Source organism: Canis lupus, chromosome 6 (genome assembly GCF_048164855.1).
Source record: "Canis lupus baileyi chromosome 6, mCanLup2.hap1, whole genome shotgun sequence".
Taxonomy (NCBI): Eukaryota; Metazoa; Chordata; class Mammalia; order Carnivora; family Canidae; genus Canis; species Canis lupus.
The window spans coordinates 33524835-33538276 of NC_132843.1; the positions used below are offsets into that span (position 1 = coordinate 33524835).

Below are 13442 nucleotides of genomic sequence, written 5' to 3' on the forward strand. Positions count from 1 at the left end.
ATTATATATCCTCTCACAACAGTAATAATGGGCATAGGACCACATTTTTTCAGGTCGATAAGAATCAAGTATAAGACTTTCATTCAAGCTATTAGGGAAGAGAAAAATCTCTTTTCTGCTTGTATAGTCCTTGAGACATACTACTGGCAAACAATGTGCAAGCATGAAGAATGACTATTTAGGAATGAAGTCATCTAAAAGAAAAAGTGCTCAAGAAATGAAGTCAAACTGGTTCTGGTCACTTCAGCCCCTTAGAATTATAATCTGTTAGAGTGGAAAGAAAACTTGGAGATAATCTCTTCTAATATCATTCTAAGGTATAGCAATTGAGGCCCAAGAAAGTTCAGTGAATTTATCAGGTCCTTTGTTGATCCCTAAGCCAGTGATGATATTTTATTATCATGTCTTTGTTGGAATCAGTTAAATTCACCATTTTTACCTAGCAGCTACTGTACATTAGCTATCATTCTAAGCACTATGGATATGATGGGGAATAATATGAAGTCTCTTGTCATCATATAGCTATTGACTACTGGTCAAGGCAGTAACCAGGCAATCACATAGAGTGTAATGAGTGCCACACAAAGGGTAAGCACAGTACTATGGGAGCTCCAAAAAGAGACACCATATTTGAATTATGGGAGAGAATGAGAAAGGGACAACATGTTCAACTAAAATCACCATCCATGAAGACTTCTTATATTAATGAGTAATGCCTGAAACCTGGGAACTTTAAAATCTGCCATCTCTGCCTTTCAAAAAAATCTTCAGCTGCTTATAGGTCTCTTCTGTGAACTTCTCCTGTGTCCCTACTACTAAGATACCAAAAGGAAGCAATAAAATGTTAATCTCAGGAAAATAATTTTGAGATTATCAGATACAGTTTTATGAAACTCTTTGGTGCCCTGGCTAAGATCTCTTCCAGGGCATAATTACCTATCTGAAAACTTGGTGCATAGAACTCAGACAGAGTCACAAAGGAAAAGAACTAAAGTACGAATACCTACCTACCTACACACACACACACACACACACACACACCTGTAGAGCTCCATATTTAAAGTACAACTCTGTTGATTTATCATTTTATTGGCCTCAGTGACATTGGAATAAAGCAAGCAAGCTCAGAGGTTTCCCAATTTAGAAAGTTATTGTGACCTATTTCTGTAGAACTTTGGCCGATGTACAACTGAGACATGGATATTAGAAAATTGTTGAGGTTTGTAGCAATGACCACAGAGACCGTGATGAAACACGGTCTCTCTCTCAAGAGAAGTCTCAGAACACAGATTAAGTTTCCCAATGGAATTGATATAAAAGACAGAATCTGAAAGACAATTTGAGTTACTCTGGCAAAGAAAAGGGATAAAAATATTCTTGGAAGAGTTATATGTTACTTGCAGCAGAGATAGGACTAGTGTGACTTAACTATTAAAGATATAAAATCTAATTGATAACTTAAACAGTGCCATACATGTTAAGAGACATTTGAAAATATGTGAGTATTAATTGTATAGAAGGATGATGAGGTAACTAAAGGTAATATTAAAGTTTCTGTATAGGGTAACTTACTGCACACTGCTGCCATTAATTGCCACAAAAACATAAGCATGTTTAAGGAAAGATGATGAGTTCAATTTTGAATGCCTTGAATTTGAGAAACCTGTAGGATATAAAAATTGAGAAGCTGGATATATAGGATTGTATGTCCTATATATAACCAGTAAAAAATATCTTGATAATATAGTTTTAGTAGCATTAGCATATTGAAGACCATTGGAACAATGAGAATGGAAGAGATTGCTGAGGTGTTTATTTAGAGAAAAAGAGTTGAAGATAAAACTTCATGGGCAATAAAAATTAAGGGCTAAAAGGAAAAGAGATTACGAGTCTAGGCAGTAATTAACATTTTCCATCATGTGAAGAGGTCAAATAAGATACTAAATGAAGACAGTCAATCAAATCAGACAACAAATAATTTATTTGTTATAAGTTATTTGTAAGCTTGACTAGAGCAATTCCAATACGATATTTGGAAGAAAGGACTGAATGCATTGAGAATGAAGAAGAACGAAGAACGAAGCAGCTAATCACCATGGTCTCTGATAATTAGCAGTGGTTAAGTCAACATCCTTTGAGAATCTTCCACAAAGATTCCCTGATCTCTTGTCTATGTGATGACTCTCAGATGTGCCTGCATTATTTTGTTTGCTGTGTAACAAACTACCACACATTTAATGGCTTAAAAAACAACCATTCATTATCTCACTGTTCTTTAAGTCAAATATCTGGGATGACTCACCAAAGTTCTCTGATTAGGATCTCATAAAGCCAAAACAAAGATGTCAAGTAGGCTAGACTCTCATGTAGATGCTCAGGGGAAAGAGACCATTTTATACTCATCCAGCTTATTGGTAAAATTCAGTTTTTTGTGGTCTGTAGATCTGAGGTCCTTGTTTTCTTGGTGGTTGTAAGCCTAGAAGTGTTCTCTGCCCACATTCTTTCTTTTATGGCCATCTGCATCCTAAAAGCATCAAAGCTGGCAATGTCTTTGACTTCCCTTCCTTCTGCCATCAGCTGGGGAAAACTCTACTTTTGAAGAGTTTATGTGATTAGATTGAGCTCACCTGGAGAAACCCCCTTTCCTCAAATACTGTGAGAAGCTGGATGAGTATAAAATGGCCTCTTTCCCCTGAGCATCTACATGAGAGTCTAGCCTACTTGACATCTTTATTTTGGCTTTGCAAGATCCTAATCAGAGAACTTTGGTGAGTCATCCCAGATATTTGACTTAAAGAAATACTCACAGAAGTGAGATCTCATCATATTCATGCACAAGTAGAGGGGATTATATAAAAAAGCAAGGGTCATTTAGGATCATCCTATGTAACACACTTCTTTCTTCAGAAGAACAGAAATTTTACTAGAATTGTCACTTTACTTCTGTACATAGTCCAAACCAATGACAATAACTATAAAGTCTCTGTATTATAATATATATATGAGAGCATGTCTAAAGTACAAATTGAGCATAAACTTATACTATGAATAATAGTAATAAAAATAAACACTCCATATTCTAATAAAATAACTACTGGTATTCTATTTCTACTACCAATGTCACAGGAACTTTGGATAAAATTTCCTGTGAATCTGGGTAGTCCGGGTGGCTCAGCGGTTTAGCGCCTGCCTTTGGCCCAAGGTGTGACCCTGGAGTCCCGGGATCAAGTCCCATATCGGGCTCCCTGCATGGAGCCTGCTTCTCCCTCTGCCTATGTTCTGTCTCTTTCTATCTCTGTGTATCACATGAATAAATAAATAAAATCTTAAAAAAAAATTTCCTGTGAATCCACCCACACACATATACAGGACAAAAAGGAAAAATCAAAGCATGGATTTGAAGGCGTGAGAGAGCTACAAAGACAGTAGGAGCTGGAAAATATGAAAACCCAGAGTAGTCAGCCCAGAACATGGTTTCACTTTTCCCTTCTATGAAGACCTGTCCTGATTCTTAAAAATGTAGGTGAGAGTCTCAGAAACAGGAATAAAAACCCCACAAAAAAAATCAACATTCAGATTCTCTGGGAAATAGGAGGATAAATTTTGGAGTCCTGGATCCAGTAACATTTGGTCCTAATAAATCTATGTGCTCTGGATCGGATCATGGAAGGTTCCATCATAGGAATGAGTCCAAAATGAATGGAATCTTGCAAAGGTCAAACCCAAATTCAAATAATCTCAAACACTGAAAATAGACTGTTTACCCCAGATTTAAATTGTCCTTAGCCACCACCCAGAAAAAAAAATACAAATTTTGCTTAACAGGAAAATATTATACTAGGACTTATGCTAGTTCTAAACTATTTCATATAACAAGTCTTTAGAAAGTCAGGTCTTAAAAAATTAAGCAGATAATAAAAAAAAAGAAGTTAAATCCAAGAGAAAAAAATTGGTATTATAAACAGAACAGTGGATTCAGCCAATACAGTTACCCAGCATAGACTTTTACATAATCGTGACTAACAAATTCAAGAAATAAGATCAAGCTGAGAATTTAAGGGATACACTTCAAAATGCCAAAGAAAACTTCACAGTATCAGAAAAATACAATTCCACATGTAAATAATCTTAATAACATAGGCTCAAACATATGACAAAACTGACCTAATTTGACAGATAAAATTAACAAAAAATTCAGTAGAAATATACATTTAAGGTGCATTGTTGGCAAATTTGATCTAATTAATTTACAGAATATATCCAGTCACTGTAATATAAACATTTTTCAAATGCATGAAACAATTATAAGTATTGACCATGTATTTGCATTAAGAAAGCTTCAAATTCCAAAGAATAGAAATCATGGAATATTCCATAATAGTGAAATTAAACTTAAAAATCATTAAAAAATAGAAGTAGGATATTTTTATATTTAGATATTATTAAATATATAAATAACCAAGGCCAAAACAAACATCAAGATAAAAAACTTCTGCCCAGCAAAGGAATCCATCAACAAATAAAAAGGCAATCTACTAAATGGGAGAAGATATATATCTGATAAGGGATTAATATGCAAAGTGTAGAAAGAATACCTACAATGCTGAAAATAATCTGATTAAAATGAGAAGAGGGAAAAAAAAAAAATGAGAAGAGGACCTGAATAGACATTTTTCCAATGATGATATTCAGATAACCAACAGACACATGAAAAATGCTCAACACATCACTAATCATCAGGAAAATGTAAATTAAAACCACAATGAAGTATCACCTCACACCACTCAGAATGGCAAATATCCAAACAAGAAATAACAAGTGTTAGGGCAGATGTGGAAAAGAGGAAACCCTTGCACACTATTGGTTAGAATGTAAATTGGTACAACCACTGTGGAAAACAGTATGGAGATTCCTCAAAATATTAAAAATAGAAATATCATGTGATCCAGTAATTCCACCACCAGCTATTTGCCTAACAAAAATAAAAACATTAATTCAAAAAGATATATACACCTCTACTTGTCACAGTATTATTTATTTACACTAGCCAAGATATGGAAGAAACTCGTGTCTATTGATAGGCTGATAGATGAATGGATGAAAATGTGATTCCTCCCTCTCTCTGTCTCTTACATGCACAGTCACACACCGGAATATTATTCAGCCATAAAAAAAAGAGTAATAAGATCTTTCCATTTTAGAAAATGGGTGGACTTAACGGGGTATTATCTAAGTAAAATAAGATAAAGACAAATACCATATGATTTCACTTACATGTGGAATCAAAAAGTAAAACAAATGAACAAAAACAACAATAGAAGAACAGAAAAACACTTATAAATACAGAGAACAAATTGGTAGTTACCAAAGGGGAGGTGGGTAGAAGGATGAGTAAAAAAGGTGAAGAAGACTAAGAGGCAAAAAATTCCAATTATAAAATAAGTAAGTCATGGAGATGAAAAGTGCAGCACAGAGAATATAGTCAAAATGTTGTAATAACATTGCATGGTAACAGATAGTGACTATACTTATCATGGTGAATACTCAGTAATGCAGAGAATTTTCAAATCACTATGCTGTACTCCTGAAACTAATACAATATTGTATGTCAACTATACTTGAATAAAAAAACTAATGCATGCATCAAAGAAGAAATTGATATGGAAATAAGAAAATACTATGAAATAAATTATGAAGAAAACCTTATTGCCCAGCTGCCAGGAGCATGGCGGTCACTGAACAGTCTTCCCTATTAGTCCTTTGGGAATTGGCTTTCTCCAAACTGCCTGGCCTACGTGCCATCCCAGTGTGATACAAAGTCTGAACTCCCAATTTTAATTTCTAAATGTAAACAGCTTGGAAATTATCATACCCATTCTTGAAATGAGAACAATCTTGGCCTATCATTTTAGTCAAAGGAAAATATACAGTTTTCCTTGTGTTATCCTTCTGTCCAGGAAATTACATGAACATTTGTAATTTTGTAACTCAAGAAATCTTTCTAATCCTTATATAAAATAAATTTATTATTAATAAAAATAAATTCATTTAAATATAAAAACAAATCCCTTTCAAAATCTTAAATTACTAAGGCCTCTTACCCATTGTAAATGAATTTTTTCTGCATCATTTTCACAAGTTATATTTTCTGGTAATGATCCCTAATTTTTACATTTTCTAATTATTTCCCCTGAAAAAAAATATACATTATGTATTTCATTGCCATGCTTAAACTAATTCAGGCAATAAAATGTATCTCTGGAAAGTAAAAAAAAAAAAAAAAAAAAAAAAAAAAGTCTGAACTCATGTTGAAATACAAAGGCCTGGCCATCTCAACACAAATGAGGACAATCCAAAAAGACAATTCTAGGTCTCTCAAATGGAATTGGCTGAGACTTCCTTAGGAATTTATTACAGTACAAATTCTCCCTCTGTTGCCTTCTCGTTTCTTCTCTTCCCTTTCACAGGTGTGGGATCCCAGGAAACTCTTTAATAAACATCATACATGCTAGTTTCATCTCAGAGTCTGTTTCTTACAAAAATCCAACCTATAACAAGTCCTATGGTTTTAAAAGGGTTAGGTAGTATAACATGTACAGGAATGTGAAGCCTGAGAGATCTTTTTCAATTTAAGTTAAATAAGTAGATATCTCATCACATAAAGATCTTCCTATATTCAGAGGTCTAAGTATTCGCTATTAGAACCTGGCACTTAGCGTAGAATAATATAGTTAAAATTTATACAGTACTCATCCTCTGGGAAGTTTCTGCATATTGAGCCAAAATTCAAGCAGGCTATATGGCCTTAGTGCTTTCATCTATTAGGCTGAACTGCTTATCATTCACAGAAGCACTTTGTAAAGTTTTGTTAAATAGTGATAAATAGTTTCAAAGTATAGTTCTGAAGGGGCTATTATTAGATCATTCCATTTTAGGAACTAGTAATTGGAAAAACTTGATTGAAACAGCTATTTTGGTGCTTGCAATTATTGACCTAATTTTAAGAAAAACAAAATCACTGATTGTGATTTTTCTAAGTCTATAAGTGTGTAGATCATTATTTCCAGGCCTCCTATCCTTTTGTAATTATGAAATCAGATTATGAGAAACCAGAGAGATGATTTGATTTATTGTGTTTGCCAGTGTATCTAAACATATTCTAGTCAGACTACCCAAATTCAAATCCCTACACCCCTACTTACTAGCCTTAAAACCTGAGGCAAGTTATAACTCACCTGAGTCTCTGGTCTCCCATGGATAAAAGTGTACTCACAATATTTCTCAAGCTAACTGTGAGGATTAACTGAGATTATATATGTTAAATGTTCATCATGTGTGTGGCATGTGGTAAGCACCCAATACAATTATTAATATTGATATTAATGTACTACTGAAGCACCAAATAATATTTGAGAGTGGACTTTGTCAAGAAGAAAAACCAGAAAAACCCCCTTTAACACAGAACTCTCCAAATCATACAGGGAATCATGGGGTATACCATCAGGGAATCGCCTCTTTTAACTCTAACAGGATAATGTCCATGAGTTACCTAATGTTAGCTAACCCAGTATGATGACCTGGGAAATCCTGGGGAGACAGGAAATATACCAGGTTCTCACCTCAACAGCGCAGCCAATAATGATCTATAGAACCTGAGGGAAGCCGTTTAACCCTCTTGGACCTCAAATTTCTCATCTATATGATTAGGACTGCATAAAATAAATTCCAAATTTCCTCTGAAATGTAATAATACAGAATTTTCATGGAAAGTATTCTAAAACTAAGGCCCAAAGGACACTTCCCTCCTAGTTCTAAAATATTCTATGGAGCAAAATTTATATTTAAGCAAAGCCACCCTAAAAGTATAAAGTAACAAAGTGAATAAAATGAGAATAAATCCATTTTGGGGCCATACTGGGATATCTAGGGAGGAAATATATCTGGCAATGATATTCTTTGGAGTGCTCCCCCTCTTACCTCTGTTTAATTTGCTATCAAAACAATCAGTTAACATCTGGCCAGGAAATTTAAAATGCCACCAGTTTTGAATCATTTTACCCTGGGGCATGGCTATCACTCAGTTTCACCATTACCCACATTATCTAAATTGTTTGAACATGTTTATGCACAGTTAATGGATTATATTGTAAAGAGTATGGTTGGTCTGGACATAAATCTGGTGGCAGACCTCATTTGATGATGAATGTGTTAATAGCCTTTATGCATGAATTCCTTTTACAAGTCAAGCAGAATCACTGGCAAAGATATTCCTAGAAGATGGAGTGATTTCAAAGGCTGGGGCAGATAATTGAGAATGGATGAGTGGGAAGAAAAATTTTCCATAGAAGCCAGGTGCAGAAGACTCAGTTTTACCCTTTACAGGTCCTTTGGCCTTCATAGGAGATCAATTAACGTTGTTTCTTTGACAGAGAGGTTCAGATCCCTACCTATTCTTTCTTCCTGGTTGCAAAAGTCCCACTTTGTCCAGGATGCTTAACTCCCTGCTCCCATACCCAATGATCTCATCCACTTCTGAAATTACCATCTTGACAGCTCATTAGGCATTCTCTCTACTAATATCCCCTGTCTCTATTAAATGTATCATTCTCCAACTACTCTCTAATTCTTACAAGTCAGGAACCAGAGGTTATATTCTTTTATATCCTCCACATTGCCTCCCACAGCAGTGTGCATATAAGAGGTAGTCATGACTGAGGAGATGAAGAAAATAAATGAATCCATGAATTTATGAACTAAAGTGGTTAATGCCAATGACAAAAAAAATAATCTTTGCCTAGTTTTGTCTAGTTCCACTATTTTACTCAGTTAATGCCAAAAATCCAGCAAAAATGAGACTACCATTACTCAGATGTCCCTATTTCAGGGTGGTCATTCTCTTTCCTGCCTCTGTAGAGCTACTGGATACTTTATATTTGTGACGTGCTTATAATTTATAATTTACTTTCTAATATGGAATCCTGTTTAATCTTGACAATAAGCTAGAAGCAAATGTAAAAATCTTAATTTTGCCCATAAATTGTCTTAGAATCTGAGTATTATAGAACAGGACATGGGAAAGTAATGTTTTGGAAATATAACAGAAACAAGCATAACAACACAGAAATGAAAGGTGAGAGATTCTTCAGAATTGTGCTCAATAATGCCTATCTTATTTATAAAATCAGAGACACCAGTAGAACGGTTGGTTGAAAGGCAGTTGTTTTCAACATTTTCTTCCTTTCCTTCCTTCTTTCTACCTTTGTACTCTTGAAAGACAGGTAAGGGTCTCACAGCAGAAAAGTAACACTTATGGGTAAAGTTTGCTTTCTGAGGGGCTGTTGAGCTGTGATGGGCTGCAGGATACATCCAGGGGATTCTGTGTATGTGTGCAAAGTCATCCCTGATCTCTGCCTGCGGGCAGACACTAGGCCATGCCTCCAACTTCAGTTAGAAGCATAGCACAAGGATGCAACAGTGCTAACCTGCAAACACTGTCATTCTCAATGTTCCAGCATGGATTTGTAACCTCTAAATTAAGTCATTAATTCTTCAAGACATTGATCAAACACAAAGTATACCTTAAAAGAGTTAAGTGGCATATTATGATACTGCTCACTTGCATTTAAAGTTTAAAACATCTAGATGAATTAGTTAATCAGGCTCCTAGCTGTTGTTTTAAATCCATGATATGGCTCTAAAACTTAGGAAAGCTCAGTTTTGGTAGAAATTTAAGGTTGTAAAAAAGGCTATAATGAATTTAGAGCATAAAGGATCACAGATAAAAATCCTAGTGGATTAGGGGCATGAGTAAATACCAGCAGGCTCTGAACAGCTGAACTGAGTTTGAAGTAATGTGGCTTTTATCACACAATATTCAGACCAGGTCTCCTTCTTCATTTGCACCAGCTGTTTGCTGCTCAGTGATGGTGTTGAGCAACACAGAATCAAAGCTAAATGACAGTGAAGTCCATTTCCAAACATTTTCCATTTCAAAGATTCACTCTCCTTTGTGATCACATGCCCTTCCTAACTCTATTGCTTCTGCCTATGCAGTTTATAATTTACATGTCTAGGTAAAATTCAGTAGATTAACTTAATTCTCTTTTGAAATTTTCTTTTAAGGATTCTGTAATAACGTAGGATAAATTTATGGTACACCTTGTATGTATGCTTAAAGTTATATGTTTACTATTGATAAAATAATTTTTAAAAATAGATCTGCTAGGACATTTGGGCTACTTAATGAGTTGCTATAGAATTGTCACAATTGGGACTGCTTTGCTGCATATGACAAGCTCTTATATTTTCATAAACCCTTGATTATGCACAAGTCAGAATTCAAATGCATCACTAGCATAAACTCAGGCTATGTCTAAGCATAGCAACTAAATCCATCATTTAGAATAAATGGATAATGTCTCTGTTCTCTGAATTCCTATAACTTCATCATGAGTATTTTCTAACATTTGCATGTTAAAAGCATAAAATATGAAGGAAACAGATAATCTTATACTTGAACAGGTTGCCAGTTCTGTGGGATCCATTTTCTCACCTATGACTATATTTTAGGCTCCTCTCCTCAGACCTTAAACTATTATTGTTTTAATTCTGATTCTGAAGAATTTCTGAGAATCTGAGTCCCTTTCTTATAGATGTGTCGCTCTAGCAGAAGCTATTAAAATCTTGTGTACTTACTCAATAGTTTTAACTAATTATATAGGTTTTCAAGCTAGTTTTGGCTCTGCAGAAAAATGTAACTCAAATATTTCTCCCTAAATCTCTGACTTGTGTGTTTAAAAATAGGTTGAAATAAATGCCGATAGAGGAATTCTGGGTTCATACACTGATCAAAGGGTTAAATTTGATCTATGCAAAAGAACCTTATCTTCCTCTTGGAAGTTCTATTGAACTTCATAGAAATATCCTTCTCTACCTTCTTTTATTATAACATGACTAGCACAGCTTATCATCTTGCTTGATCCTTCAACTGTATCATACAATTTAGCAATTTATAACTTTAAAAAATATTTTTTACAAATTTTCTGTCTCTACAATTAGGTTGTGAACTCCTTGAGGGTAAGAGCCACATCTTACACTTCTTTGGTTTCCATATTCTATGGATCAGAACTTTGCCCAAAGTGATCACACTATACATATCTTTATTGCTTTCTTGGTTAATAAGGATCCCAATTCCCCACCCAATAAGTCAGAGAAAAAGATAATGTAACTTCTGCTTGATTGGCAGGGGCCTATGTATTGTTCATATTATATCTCTATAGCTCCTTGCCTAGGATCTTCAATATAGTGAGCATATAATAACTAACTGGCAAGCAAAAGATCTGAGAGAAAAAATTCTACCCTGTATTCTCAATAATTACAGGGTTAGAGTGTTCTTATGTGGGGTTGTTTTGAGCCTTCTCTTACCCAGAATGCTCTGTTTTTAATATTAGTTTCTACATTTCTTTTAGGGTCTTAATAGTAACTGTGAATTTAAATTGACCTTTGGAACAGAAATGGACATAATTTTCCTTCCCCTCCTTATTGGGATCAGGCATATTCTGTCTATGTGTTAAACAATAATGGGACCAGGGGCAGCCCGGGTGGCTCAGCGGTTTAGCGCCGCCTTCAGCCCAGGGCCTGATCCTGGAGACCCGGGATCGAGTCCCACATTGGGCTCCCTGCATGGAGCCTGCTTCTCCCTCTGCCTGTGTCTCTGCCTGTGTGTGTGTGTGTGTCTCTCATGAATAAATAAATAAAATCTTAAAAAAAAAAAAATGGGACCAGGCATACAGATAACAATACTGAGAATGAGCAAAATAATTAAATTATTTGCTCTGGGAAATACTTCTAGAAGGAAGACTATGACTCAACTAAGATGGCTTTGTATGAAGGATCAAAACTTACTTCTCAAATTTGCGCTAAGATCTTTACCTTGCTGTATCCACCAATCCATGATGTGATAAATTCTGAACTATGTTGACCATTTACTGTCTTTGCTTAGACCCACCTAAAGATTACATATCCCAAGTCAAAAATCATAACTTCCTCTTGATCTTCCCTGAGACACAACTAAGAGCCTCTAAAGGTACTGCTCTCTCTTATTGCACTTGTTATAAAATCCTGAAATTTGGGCAGCCCAGGTGGCTCAGTGGTTTGGCACTGCCTTCGGCCCAGGGCGTGATCCTGGAGACCCGGGATCGAGTCCTGCATCGGGCTCCCTGCATGGAGCCTGTTTCTCCCTCTGTCTGTGTCTATGCCTATCTCTGTGTCTCTCATGAATAAATAAATAAAATCTTAAAAAAAAAACACTGAAATTCATTTTATTAACAAGTTTTTATGATGATCTTTTGAGAGAGTCAATGGTAAATTTTAGAGCAAGTAGGAAATCAGTCAGGTGGGGGATCTACATATTATAAGTGTTCTCATTTCTGAAAAATAGCACAATATTTTGCATAGCACATGTCCTGCATCAAATGTTATTTTAGGAAATTTGAAAGATTTTTTTTTTTACATTCTTCACATAACAAAGACTGTTGGGAAGTTGCTTTTGTTTGAAATCAGATTATCAGTAGAAACTTTTCTTCATCAGGGATTTACCCTTAACCCTTCTAAGAATTTCACTTAAGAATTACCATCCGAAATTTATATAGAGATTAAGAGATAAATTTTTATTCCAGAAGCACTTGGAAAGGGCAGAATAGTCACTCAACATATACAATTATAAGAGAGGTTAACCATCTTCTGCTCACTGCTATAATTCACCAAATGTATCACACAATAAAATTCTCTGATAATTCACTTTTCCTGACAAAATCTGTAATGAGAACAGAAAATGGAATAAATTCCTCTATTCACTTGACCCAACATATAAGTAGAAAGGGGGAAATGCCATAGAATTACACCTTCTAAAAGTCACCATTCAGCTGTAATCTCATGGTTTTCCTTAGATTACTTAGCAATCAATTTATCTTTTATAAATCTTACCTCTCTCCCATTTAAAAAAGTTCAGAAAGTCTAGTCAGCATTGCAGACAACAGTTAGAGAGTTTAACCTAAAAGAATACACTGAATCCTGTTCTTTCTATTGTCCGTAGTACTACCTTATTTCAGACATTATATCAAAAGCAATAAAAAGAGGGAGGGAGGCAAACATTTGATTAACAGTAAACTATATACTTGTCACTTGTTCCGTTGAATCACAGTACAATTTCAGTATTTTAAGATTTAGTATGTCTTCACTGTCTTTATTGAGGGTGATATCAAGAGGAACGCTGGACCTGAAGTCACAAAGTCCTCTAACCAGATTTTACTTTGACTTGAATGTCACCCAAATCAACTCATTTGAAATCACTAAGCTTCAACTTCCCTCCTCAAAAGGAAAAGACTAAAAAGTGATTCTCAGTTGGTGGGGAGAAGAATTATTGTTCTCTCACCTCAAAGAAA

At 35.0% G+C, this 13442-nt stretch overlaps 1 protein-coding gene across 9 annotated transcripts in view; it reads right to left on the bottom strand.

Moving 5' to 3' along the window:
* The window catches only part of RIT2 (Ras like without CAAX 2), a 468395-nt gene that overhangs the window by 107622 nt on the left and 347331 nt on the right, over positions 1–13442 (bottom strand). The gene's annotated exons all lie outside the window — the stretch shown is intronic.